Below are 14,482 nucleotides of genomic sequence, written 5' to 3'. Positions count from 1 at the left end.
AACCAAAAGGTAATGCCCGAAACTGGTAATAGAACCTCCATATTTTGCTGATGTGGCGCTGCTATAGGAATATGCAGGTAAGCATCCTGTATGTCCAGGGAGACCATGTAGTCCCCAGGTTCCAAGGCCAGAACTATAGAGCGAAGGGTTTCCATACAAAACTTGGAAACCTTCACAAACCTGTTCAATGCCTTGAGGTTGAGAATGGGCCGTGAGGACCCATTCGGTTTCTGGACTAGAACCAGCGGAGAATAGTACCCCCGGCCCCTCTGCGCAAGAGGCACCTGTACTATGACTCCTGTATCTAGGAGGGTCTGTACCACCGAATGCAGAGTGTTTGCCTTTGTCAGGTCCGATGGGACGTCTGTCTGGCAAAATCGATGAGGGGGTCAGTTTTTGAAGGCTATGGCGTAACCTAGAGTGACGACTTCCCGTACCCAGGCATCTGAAGTGGTCTTCAACCATTCCTGGGTATACCCTAGAAGCCGGCCCCCCCACCCTGGGATCCCCCAGGGGGAGGCCCGCCCCATCATGCAGCAGGCTTATCGGCCTTGGAAGCTGGCTGACGGGCCGCCCAGGCTCTTTTTGGCTTCGGCTTACCAGGTTTGGAAGTGCGGGCCTGCTTTTTGTACGCCTGACCTTTTGCTCTACCAGAAGGACGAAAGGGGCGAAAGGATGTACCTTTAGCCTTCGACACAGAAGGAGCGGTACTTGGCAGACAGGCAGTTTTGGCAGTAGCCAAGTCAGCCACTATCTTATTTAAGTCCTCCCCAAACAGAATATCTCCCTTAAAAGGGAGTACCTCCAGGGTTTTTCTAGAGTCCAGATCCACAGACCAGGATCTCAGCCACAATATCCGGCGAGCCAGGACTGACGTAGTAGAGGCCTTGGCTGCTAGGATACCGGCATCAGAACCTGCCTCTTTAATATAGCGAGAAGCTGTGACAATATATGTTAAGCATTGTCTAGCATGGTCAGAGGAGATTTCAGCTTTTAACTCCAAGTCCCATGCTTCAATAGCCTCTGCAGCCCATGTAGCTGCAATAGTGGGCCTTTGTGCAGCAACCGTGGGGTGGTAAATCGCTTTCAGACAACCCTCCACACGTTTATCCGTAGGCTCTTTTAGAGACGTGACGGTAGTGACAGGCAGAGCTGAGGAAACCACCATCCTAGCCACATGTGAGTCCACTGGAGGAGGCGTTTCCCAATTCTTAGACAGCTCTGGCGCGAGGGGATAGCGAGCCAGCATCTTCTTTTGAGGCACAAACTTCGTACCCGGGTTTTCCCAGGGTTCCTGATGTATATCCACTAGGTGATCAGAGTGAGGTAAAACTTGTTTAACCACCTTCTGACGCTTGAACCTATCAGGTTTCTTAGGAGGGACGGATGGCTCGGGATCATCCGTAATCTGTAGAATAAACTTAATAGCCTCCAAAAGATCAGGAACATCCACAGGTGAACTACCCTCCCCATCAGCCGTATCTGAGTCAGAACCTGTTGGGTCAGTGTAAGTGCCGTCTTCATCAGACGAGGTGTCAGTGACAGCAGTGGATTGTGATGAGACAAGCGCTCGCTTAGAGGACCCCTTGGACTTAGGCGAGCGATGGTCAGACTTTTTAGTAGTCAGAGACTGGTTCAACTTCTTCAATTGAGCAGATAAATCGCCCACCCACGGCGGGTTAGCTGCAGGGACCACATACGGTTGTACCGGCATTGGGGGTCCCATAGGGGGTGTTAGTTTATGAACTAGCGTATGCAGAAACGTGGAAAAAGCGGCCCACGGTGGGTCCTTATGTGCCTCCGTTGCCACAGTCCCACTGGGGGGCAAGGAGCCCCCAGAACCAGAGCCCACAGTTGCTATATTCCCCTCATAGGGATCTGTGGCTTCAACAACACCGGCAGTGTGTTCAGCCCCAGAACCGTTACCTTCAGAAGCAGACATGATATAACTTGCAGTATCAGGTAATACAGTACATTTGGCAGCAGCACAATACTTCTTACCCAAACCCCTGCACAGTGTAGTCAGCACTAGCAGAGATAAAGGAGAGATATGGTGACTAAATTACAGAGAAAAATACGTAATAAAGTATATCTTTGTGAAAATCCTATATCAATATAAAACCTGACGCACCAAGCCCCCTCAGGTTATAGAATATAGGGATAGCAAGTTGAGTGAAAGACACGAAGTGGACACCACTCAGCTATCAAATGCACACACAGATAGTCACAGTTTGTACAATGCAGAGGTTAGTACTAACAATAATACTGCACTGGACTAGCTTATATATATAGCTATATTGGTATATATATATACATAGGCGTGCGCAGGACATTTTATTAGGGGGTGCACGATTAGAAGGGCGTGTTTAGCACCCCCTATTGGGCATGTCTAACACCACCTAATGGGCGTGTCTAGCACCACCTATCAGGCGTGTCTACAACCACATATTGGCACTCAATGCAAACTAAATAATATAGAGAATTGATGCACAGATATAGATAGATAGATAAAATCTGTTTAATATATGTTCAATTTGTATATTTTATTACCATAGATTATATCCTAATCTCTCGAAATATATATTGATATTGAATTTGAACTTGTCCTCCTCCAAGAGGAATGCTGTATTCTGTGGCATTGGCACATGATGAGGAGAGAGAGAGCGTGGGTAGGAGCATGAGCGGGCATGCACGCGGCATGACATCATCACGACACATCCCACAGGTTAGAGGAACTGGGAGTAGGATTACGTCAGTGATGCTGCACCATTAAAATGAATGACAGCCAGACTGAGCGGAGGGGGTGGCGGGCGCAATGGGCGGGAGGACAGAAATTAGCACACCCGGCGATCGCTGATACTGCAGCAGCATGTGTGTGTTGAGTGGGTTACAGACATTAGGGGGTGCCTGTGCGCACCAGGAACCCCCCCTGCGCACGCCTATGGATATATATATATATATATATATGTGTGTGTGTGTGTATATATATATATATATATATATGTGTGTGTGTATGTATATATATATATATATATATATATATATATGTATATACGTATATATATATATATATATATATATGTTAATAATCCAGAACCTAATACTGCTCTTACTATTGCTCTGATGATGGTGCTGGCTGGGTGCTGGCTGGGTGCAGGCTGGCTCCACACGCTGTCCTCCCTGCAGCCTGCGCGCCCAGCCAATGGCTGAGCCACAGGCTGCTGCTCCACAGATGATTGGACAGCTGAGCCGTCGCTCAGCTGTCCATCCTGTATACACTCCCTGTGTGCGGCGCCGCTGCCGCCAGCATCTTACTGCAGTGAGCCGCGCAGTATTGAGCCGCCGAGGGAGTGGGGACAGAGATTGCACAGGTGCCCTGCATGGGGAGCCGCCGCGCCGAACTAGAGATCCGATCTGTGGCTGCAGCGGGGGGCCCTTTTAAAAAGGGGGGCCCGGGGTACTTATCCCTGGGGCCCCCCTCTTAATCCGGCTCTGCCTGCTACAGTGTGTGCAAACCTGGTCAAGAACTACAGGAAACGTTTGACCTCTGTAATTGACAACCGAGGTTATATTACAAAGTATTGAGTTAAACTTTTTGATTGTCCAAATATTTATTTTCCGCAAGAATATACAATTAAATTGTTTAAAAATCATACAATGAGATTTCCTGGTTTTTTTTTTTTTTCCAGACTCTGTCTCTCACAGTTGAAGTGTACCTATGATGGAAATTACAGACCTCTCTCATCTTTTTAAGTGTGTCAACTTGCACAATCGGTGGCTGTCCAAATACTTTTTTGCCCCACTATATATATATATATATATATATATATATATATATGCTATCTTGCATGGAAGCCCGGCATTCACACTGTCATATGGTCAGCTGCTCCTGGTGCCCAAACAATGAGGGAAAAATATACAGTAGGTTGGAGAACGGCACTCTCAGGAGACAGATAATGAATTTAAAGATTTAGGGGTATATGCAATTGCGGTCGAATTCCCAAAATTGTCGAATTTCGGGACTTTTTCGCCCCCCCCCCAAAAAAATCATCAATGCAATTCAGTACTTTCCGTCAAAAAAACTGACTTTCAAAATTCGACTTTTTGAAATTCGACTTTTGTCAAATTCGACTTTTCTGCAATGATACAAGTGCTGCAATTCGACCAAAGTATATTCAATTGAAGTTTGGAAATTCGACAACAGTGCTTTTAGACAGTAAATTCGTCATTTTCAATCCGCCACACTTTGGTGGGTGAAACTAATAAAAAAAATGTAAAACATGTTTTTTTGTGTGTTTTTTTTATTGATAATAGCATATCTATTTATATTAGAAGGGATTAGGTACTTGGTTTGTCTTTTTTGGAGGCACAAGTATTATTTATATATTTTTTAAAATAATATTTTTATTTTTTTTATTTTTTTTAGATGGAATGGTAAAATACAGAAAAAAAATGGCGTGGGGTCCCCCCTCCAAAGCATAACCAGCCTCGGGCTCTTCGAGCTGGTCCTGGTTCTAAAAATGCGGGGGGGAAATTGACAGGGGATCCCCCGTATTTTTATAACCAGCACCGGGCTCTGCGCCTGGTGCTGGTGCAAAAAATACGGGGGACAAAAATAGTAGGGGTCCCCCATATTTTTTACACCAGCATCGGGCTCCACTAGCTGGACAGATAATGCCACGGCCGGGGGTCACTTTTATACAGTGCCTTGAGGCCGTGGCATTAAATATCCAACTAGTCACCCCTGGCCGGGGTACCCTGGGGGAGTGGGGACCCCTTCAATCAAGGGGTCCCCCCCCAGCCACCCAAGGGCCAGGGGTGAAGCCCGAGGCTGTCCCCCCCATCCAAGGGCTGCAGATGGGGGGCTGATAGCCTTGTCAAAATTGAAAGAATATTGTTTTTTCCAGTAGTACTACAAGTCCCAGCAAGCCTCCCCCGCAAGCTGGTACTTGGAGAACCACAAGTACCAGCATGCGGGAGAAAAACGGGCCCGCTGGTACCTGTAGTTCTACTGGAAAAAAAATACCCATATAAAAACAGGAGACACACACCGTGACAAGTACAACTTTATTACACACTGCCGACACTGGACGGTCGAATTGTGTCGAATTAAAAAACGGCGATAATTTGCCACGATTCGCCGCTAATTGCATATACCCCTTAATCTGAACAGTCAACGTTTCAGAGGAGATAACATCATACTTGCCTACCCTCCCGGAATGGCCGGGAGGCTCCCGAAAAACGGGTGACCCTCCCGGCCCCCCGGAAGAGCAGGCAAGTCTCCCGATTTACGGGGGTCACCCCCTGCCCGCCGCCCACTTAACGAGTAAAGTGGGCGGTCCGGGCAGGCGATGACGCGATTCTTGTTGAATCGCGTCATCGTAACCACGCCCCCTGCTGTATAATGCAGGTTATCGCGGCATTACACAGCGGGGGAATGGCTTAAATGGCGCGTTCCAGAAGCCACGCCCCGTTCCGCCTCCGGCCCGCCCCCGTTCCGCCTCTGGCCCGCCCCCCTTGCGCGTCACCTGACTGCCAGCCCCCCCTGCTGAGCCGACGGGCTGCTCTCTCCCGGAGAGAGCAGCCCAGAAGTCGGTAAGTATGGATAACATCCTTCATTTTCAGGAAATAAAGTGTAAATGACAGACATACCTTAAGTAGGTTCTACACACCCAGTGTCCCACACACTGTGCATGGCACCCAATGGAGAATCGTGATGATTTATATTCTACTGATGTGGAGAAGTATGATTAGGTCAAAACTGCCATTTTGGCCCTGTCAGGACTCATTCCAGCTGGGAAGGCACAGCGCTTTCATGACTGTATCCTACTACCAGGGGTCCCTATTCGGAAGCAGGTGGCAGAACTCATCAGATAGGGGTGAAGTTGGCTCCAGCTGGAGGTCAGCACTGCCACAGAGATTGTGCATAAGGACCCTAGGTCGAAATATGCAGCGCTGGGTCATACACGTACATATTGTATTAGGGCAGTATGAAACTGCAGGAAATATGGTGAAAATGTTGGGGGGAAAAATCAGGGGATGGGCGTCCCATTATGTTGGCACCCAGCTGGCCTAAGACCCCAACTGCAACCCCTATTCAAGGAGACCCCGTGATCATCTGCTATGGATGCGGAGAGCCAGGTCATGTAAGATGGGTCTGTCCAAAGAAAACAGAGCCCATAGAGTGTGGTATCGCCAACACGGACGCTATACTGTATATCCAGCTTTCGCTGAGTATGCTCACTAAAACAGCTATGTGCCAAAAACTCAGTAATTATAATCTGGAGGGAAGGAAAAAACATGAGCAAATATCGTTTCTATAATGGGTGCAGTGTGTGTGTGGTGCACACGGGCCCCTGGTTCCAGGGGGGCCCACACTACACACCCTGCACCCATATATTATACTTATCCCTCCGGAGTCCTGCGAGATGTCCCTGGGAACAATGCCATGTTGCCGGAGACCTGCACATGCGCAGTAGTCTCTGGAATTATGCCAGAGTCTAGGCTACTTGCTGCCGGAGAGGAGGGGGCCGCAACGGAGTCTGCACGCAAGTCCCCTCCTCTCTTAGGGTGGTCTTCAGTATGCCGCCGGCCGGGATTCCGGTGACCAGCATACCGGCGCCGGGATATCGACAGCTGGCATGCCGACACTTATTCTCTCTCTCTTGGGTGTCCACGACTTCCCTGGAGGGAGAATAAATAGCGTGGCACGCGTAGCGCGACACCGTGCCTGCAGCAAGCCTGCAAGGGGCTCATTGGCGCTCGCTCAGCTGTCGGTGTTCCGGCGGTCGGGATCCCAGCACCGGTATGCTGTCCCCCGGGATCCCGGCCGCCGCCACTCATACTACACCCATCTCTTAAATGTCCTGAACATGAGGTTAGGCAGATACACAGACATAGGCACGAGAAAAACAAAACTTTTAAAGCAGAGAACTATAACAGTATTTATTAGTGATGAGCGCCGGAAATTTTTCGGGTTTTGTGTTTTGGTTTTGGGTTCGGTTCCGCGGCCGTGTTTTGGGTTCGAACGCGTTTTGGCAAAACCTCACCGAATTTTTTTTGTCGGATTCGGGTGTGTTTTGGATTCGGGTGTTTTTTTCAAAAAACCCTCAAAAACAGCTTAAATCATAGAATTTGGGGGTCATTTTGATCCCAAAGTATTATTAACCTCAATAACCATAATTTCCACTCATTTTCAGTCTATTCTGAACACCTCACACCTCACAATATTATTTTTAGTCCTAAAATTTGCACCGAGGTCGCTGGATGGCTAAGCTAAGCGACCCAAGTGGCCGACACAAACACCTGGCCCATCTAGGAGTGTCACTGCAGTGTCACGCAGGCTGGCCCTTCAAAAAACTACTCCCCAAACAGCACATGACGCAAAGAAAAAAAGAGGCGCAATGAGGTAGCTGTGTGAGTAAGCTAAGCGACCCTAGTGGCCGACACAAACACCTGGCCCATCTAGGAGTGGCACTGCAGTGTCACGCAGGCTGGCCCTTCAAAAAACTACTCCCCAAACAGCACATGACGCAAAGAAAAAAAGAGGCGCAATGAGGTAGCTGTGTGAGTAAGCTAAGCGACCCTAGTGGCCGACACAAACACCTGGCCCATCTAGGAGTGGCACTGCAGTGTCACGCAGGCTGGCCCTTCAAAAAACTACTCCCCAAACAGCACATGACGCAAAGAAAAAAAGAGGCGCAATGAGGTAGCTGTGTGAGTAAGCTAAGCGACCCTAGTGGCCGACACAAACACCTGGCCCATCTAGGAGTGGCACTGCAGTGTCACGCAGGCTGGCCCTTCAAAAAACTACTCCCCAAACAGCACATGACGCAAAGAAAAAAAGAGGCGCAATGAGGTAGCTGTGTGAGTAAGCTAAGCGACCCTAGTGGCCGACACAAACACCTGGCCCATCTAGGAGTGGCACTGCAGTGTCACGCAGGCTGGCCCTTCAAAAAACTACTCACCAAACAGCACATGACGCAAAGAAAAAAAGAGGCGCAATGAGGTAGCTGTGTGAGTAAGCTAAGCGACCCTAGTGGCCGACACAAACACCTGGCCCATCTAGGAGTGGCACTGCAGTGTCACGCAGGCTGGCCCTTCAAAAAACTACTCCCCAAACAGCACATGACGCAAAGAAAAAAGAGGCGCAATGAGGTAGCTGTGTGAGTAAGCTAAGCGACCCTAGTGGCCGTCACAAACACCTGGCCCATCTAGGAGTGGCACTGCAGTGTCACGCAGGCTGGCCCTTCAAAAAACTACTCCCCAAACAGCACATGACGCAAAGAAAAAAAGAGGCGCAATGAGGTAGCTGTGTGAGTAAGCTAAGCGACCCTAGTGGCCGACACAAACACCTGGCCCATCTAGGAGTGGCACTGCAGTGTCACGCAGGCTGGCCCTTCAAAAAACTACTCCCCAAACAGCACATGATGCAAAGAAAAAAAGAGGCGCAATGAGGTAGCTGTGTGAGTAAGCTAAGCGACCCTAGTGGCCGACACTAACACCTGGCCCATCTAGGAGTGGCACTGCAGTGTCACGCAGGCTGGCCCTTCAAAAAACTACTCCCCAAACAGCACATGACGCAAAGAAAAAAAGAGGCGCAATGAGGTAGCTGTGTAAGTAAGCTAAGCGACCCTAGTGGCCGACACAAACACCTGGCCCATCTAGGAGTGGCACTGCAGTGTCACGCAGGCTGGCCCTTCAAAAAACTACTCCCCAAACAGCACATGACGCAAAGAAAAAAAGAGGCGCAATGAGGTAGCTGTGTGAGTAAGCTAAACGACCCTAGTGGCCGACACAAACACCTGGCCCATCTAGGAGTGGCACTGCAGTGTCACGCAGGCTGGCCCTTCAAAAAACTACTCCCCAAACAGCACATGACGCAAAGAAAAAAAGAGGCGCAATGAGGTAGCTGTGTGAGTAAGCTAAGCGACCCAAGTGGCCGACACAAACACCTGGCCCATCTAGGAGTGGCACTGCAGTGTCACGCAGGCTGGCCCTTCAAAAAACTACTCCCCAAACAGCACATGACGCAAAGGAAAATTAAAGAAAAAAGAGGTGCAAGATGGAATTGTCCTTGGGCCCTCCCACCCACCCTTATGTTGTATAAACAGGACATGCACACTTTAACCAACCCATCATTTCAGTGACAGGGTCTGCCACACGACTGTGACTGAAATGACGGGTTGGTTTGGACCCCCACCAAAAAAGAAGCAATTAATCTCTCCTTGAACAAACTGGCTCTACAGAGGCAAGATGTCCACCTCATCATCATCCTCCGATATATCACCGTGTACATCCCCCTCCTCACAGATTATCAATTCGTCCCCACTGGAATCCACCATCTCAGCTCCCTGTGTACTTTGTGGAGGCAATTGCTGCTGGTCAATGTCTCCACGGAGGAATTGATTATAATTCATTTTAATGAACATCATCTTCTCCACATTTTCTGGATGTAACCTCGTACGCCGATTGCTGACAAGGTGAGCGGCGGCACTAAACACTCTTTCGGAGTACACACTTGTGGGAGGGCAACTTAGGTAGAATAAAGCCAGTTTGTGCAAGGGCCCCCAAATTGCCTCTTTTTCCTGCCAGTATAAGTACGGACTGTCTGACGTGCCTACTTGGATGCGGTCACTCATATAATCCTCCACCATTCTTTCAATGGGGAGAGAATCATATGCAGTGACAGTAGACGATATGTCCGTAATCGTTGTCAGGTCCTTCAGTCCAGACCAGATGTCAGCATCAGCAGTCGCTCCAGACTGCCCTGCATCAGCAGTCGCTCCAGACTGCCCTGCATCACCGCCAGCGGGTGGGCTCGGAATTCTGAGCCTTTTCCTCGCACCCCCAGTTGCGGGAGAATGTGAAGGAGGAGATGTTGACAGGTCGCGTTCCGCTTGACTTGACAATTTTCTCACCAGCAGTTCTTTGAACCCCAGCAGACTTGTGTCTGCCGGAAAGAGAGATCCAAGGTAGGCCTAGGTTTTAAATCTAGGATCGAGCACGGTGGCCAAAATGTAGTGCTCTGATTTCAACAGATTGACCACCCGTGAATCCTTGTTAAGCGAATTAAGGGCTCCATCCACAAGTCCCACATGCCTAGCGGAATCGCTCTGTCTTAGCTCCTCCTTCAATGTCTCCAGCTTCTTCTGCAAAAGCCTGATGAGGGGAATGACCTGACTCAGGCTGGCAGTGTCTGAACTGACTTCACGTGTGGCAAGTTCAAAGGGCAGCAGAACCTTGCACAACGTTGAAATCATTCTCCACTGTGCTTGAGACAGGTGCATTCCACCTCCTATATCGTGCTCAATTGTATAGGCTTGAATGGCCTTTTGCTGCTCCTCCAACCTCTGAAGCATATAGAGGGTTGAATTCCACCTCGTTACCACTTCTTGCTTCAGATGATGGCAGGGCAGGTTCAGTAGTTTTTGGTGGTGCTCCAGTCTTCTGTACGTGGTGCCTGTACGCCGAAAGTGTCCCGCAATTCTTCTGGCCACCGACAGCATCTCTTGCACGCCCCTGTCGTTTTTTTAAATAATTCTGCACCACCAAATTCAAGGTATGTGCAAAACATGGGACGTGCTGGAATTTGCCCATATTTAATGCACACACAATATTGCTGGCGTTGTCCGATGCCACAAATCCACAGGAGAGTCCAATTGGGGTAAGCCATTCCGCGATGATCTTCCTCAGTTGCCGTAAGAGGTTTTCAGCTGTGTGCGTATTCTGGAAAGCGGTGATACAAAGCGTAGCCTGCCTAGGAAAGAGTTGGCGTTTGCGAGATGCTGCTACTGGTGCCGCCGCTGCTGTTCTTGCGGCGGGAGTCCATACATCTACCCAGTGGGCTGTCACAGTCATATAGTCCTGAGCCTGCCCTGCTCCACTTGTCCACATGTCCGTGGTTAAGTGGACATTGGGTACAACTGCATTTTTTAGGACACTGGTGAGTCTTTTTCTGAGGTCTGTGTACATTTTAGGTATCGCCTGCCTAGAGAAATGGAACCTAGATGGTATTTGGTACCGGGGACACAGTACCTCCAACAAGTCTCTAGTTGGCTCTGCAGTAATGATGGATACCGGAACCACGTTTCTCACCGCCCAGGATGCCAAGGCCTCAGTTATCCGCTTTGCAGCAGGATGACTGCTGTGATTTCATCTTCCTCGCAAAGGACTGTTGGACAGTCAATTGCTTGGTGGAAGTAGTAAAAGTGGTCTTACGGCTTCCCCTCTGGGATGACCATCGACTCCCAGCAGCAACAACAGCAGCGCCAGCAGCAGTAGGCGTTACACGCAAGGATGCATCGGAGGAATCCCAGGCAGGAGAGGACTCGTCAGAATTGCCAGTGACATGGCCTGCAGGACTATTGGCATTCCTGGGGAAGGAGGAAATTGACACTGAGGGAGTTGGTGGGGTGGTTTGCGTGAGCTTGGTTACAAGAGGAAGGGATTTACTGGTCAGTGGACTGCTTCCGCTGTCGCCCAAAGTTTTTGAACTTGTCACTGACTTATGATGAATGCGCTGCAGGTGACGTATAAGGGAGGATGTTCCGAGGTGGTTAACGTCCTTACCCCTACTTATTACAGCTTGACAAAGGCAACACACGGCTTGACAAATGTTGTCCGCATTTGTGTTGAAATACTTCCACACCGAAGAGCTGATTTTTTTGGTATTTTCACCAGGCATGTCAATGGCCATATTCCTCCCACGGACAACAGGTGTCTCCCCGGGTGCCTGACTTAAACAAACCACCTCACCATCAGAATCGTCCTTGTCAATTTCCTCACCAGCGCCAGCAACACCCATATCCTCCTCATCCTGGTGTACTTCAACACTGACATCTTCAATCTGACTATCAGGAACTGGACTGCGGGTGCTCCTTCCAGCACTTGCAGGGGGCGTGCAAATGGTGGAAGGCGCATGCTCTTCACGTCCAGTGTTGGGAAGGTCAGGCATCGCAACCGACACAATTGGACTCTCCTTGTGGATTTGGGATTTCGAAGAACGCACAGTTCTTTGCTGTGCTTTTGCCAGCTTGAGTCTTTTCATTTTTCTAGCGAGAGGCTGAGTGCTTCCATCCTCATGTGAAGCTGAACCACTAGCCATGAACATAGGCCAGGGCCTCAGCCGTTCCTTGCCACTCCGTGTGGTAAATGGCATATTGGCAAGTTTACGCTTCTCCTCCGACAATTTTATTTTAGATTTTTGAGTCCTTTTTTTACTGATATTTGGTGTTTTGGATTTTACATGCTTTGTACTATGACATTGGGCATCGGCCTTGGCAGACGACGTTGATGGCATTTCATCGTCTCGGCCATGACTAGTGGCAGCAGCTTCAGCACGAGGTGGAAGTGGATCTTGATCTTTCCCTATTTTTGGAACCTCAACATTTTTGTTCTCCATATTTTAATAGGCACAACTAAAAGGCACCTCAGGTAAACAATGGAGATGGATGGATACTAGTATACTTATGGATGACGAGCGACTGCCGACACAGAGGTAGCTACAGCCGTGGACTACCGTACTGCGTCTGCTGCTAATATAGACTGGATGATAATGAGATATAAAATATATATATATCACTACTGCAGCCGGACAGGTATATATTATATAATGACGGACCTGCTGGACACTGTCAGCTCAGCACTGCAGACTCCTAAAGTAAGCTACTAGTATCAAGAAGATAGAAAAAAAAACCCCACCACGGGTAGGTGGTATACAATTATGGATGGACGAGCGACTGCCGACACAGAGGTAGCTACAGCCGTGGACTACCGTACTGCGTCTGCTGCTAATATAGACTGGATGATAATGAGATAAAAAATATATATATATCACTACTGCAGCCGGACAGGTATATATTATATAATGACGGACCTGCTGGACACTGTCAGCTCAGCACTGCAGACTCCTAAAGTAAGCTACTAGTATCAAGAAGATAGAAAAAAAAAAAACACCACGGGTAGGTGGTATACAATTATGGATGGACGAGCGACTGCCGACACAGAGGTAGCTACATCCGCGGACTACCGTACTGCGTCTGCTGCTAATATAGACTGGATGATAATGAGATAAAAAATATATATATATCACTACTGCAGCCGGACAGGTATATATTATATAATGACGGACCTGCTGGACACTGTCAGCTCAGCACTGCAGACTCCTAAAGTAAGCTACTAGTATCAAGAAGATAGGAAAAAAAAAAACACCACGGGTAGGTGGTATACAATTATGGATGGACGAGCGACTGCCGACACAGAGGTAGCTACAGCCGTGGACTACCGTACTGCGTTTGCTGCTAATATAGACTGGATGATAATGAGATAAAAAATATATATATATCACTACTGCAGCCGGACAGGTATATATTATATAATGACGGACCTGCTGGACACTGTCAGCTCAGCACTGCAGACTCCTAAAGTAAGCTACTAGTATCAAGAAGATAGAAAAAAAAAAACCACCATGGGTAGGTGGTATACAATTATGGATGGACGAGCGACTGCCGACACAGAGGTAGCTACAGCCGTGGACTACCGTACTGCGTCTGCTGCTAATATAGACTGGATGATAATGAGATAAAAAATATATATATATCACTACTGCAGCCGGACAGGTATATATTATATAATGACGGACCTGCTGGACACTGTCAGCTCAGCACTGCAGACTCCTAAAGTAAGCTACTAGTATCAAGAAGATAGAAAAAAAAAAACCACGGGTAGGTGGTATACAATTATGGATGGACGAGCGACTGCCGACACAGAGGTAGCTACAGCCGTGGACTACCGTACTGCATTTGCTGCTAATATAGACTGGATGATAATGAGATAAAAAATATATATATATCACTACTGCAGCCGGACAGGTATATATTATATAATGACGGACCTGCTGGACACTGTCAGCTCAGCACTGCAGACTCCTAAAGTAAGCTACTAGTATCAAGAAGATAGAAAAAAAAAACCACCACGGGTAGGTGGTATACAATTATGGATGGACGAGCGACTGCCGAAACAGAGGTAGCTACAGCCGTGGACTACCGTACTGCGTCTGCTGCTAATATAGACTGGATGATAATGAGATAAAAAATATATATATATCACTACTGCAGCCGGACAGGTATATATTATATAATGACGGACCTGCTGGACACTGTCAGCTCAGCACTGCAGACTCCTATAGTAAGCTACTAGCATCAAGAAGATAGGAAAAAAAAAACACCACGGGTAGGTGGTATACAATTATGGATGGACGAGCGACTGCCGACACAGAGGTAGCTACAGCCGTGGACTACCGTACTGCGTCTGCTGCTAATATAGACTGGATGATAATGAGATAAAAAATATATATATATCACTACTGCAGCCGGACAGGTATATATTATATAATGACGGACCTGCTGGACACTGTCAGCTCAGCACTGCAGACTCCTAAAGTAAGCTACTAGTATCAAGAAGATAGAAAAAAAAACCACCA

This window comes from Pseudophryne corroboree, chromosome 1 (genome assembly GCF_028390025.1).
Source record: "Pseudophryne corroboree isolate aPseCor3 chromosome 1, aPseCor3.hap2, whole genome shotgun sequence".
Lineage (NCBI taxonomy): Eukaryota > Metazoa > Chordata > Amphibia > Anura > Myobatrachidae > Pseudophryne > Pseudophryne corroboree.
Note: the sequence above shows the minus strand (reverse complement) of the source record.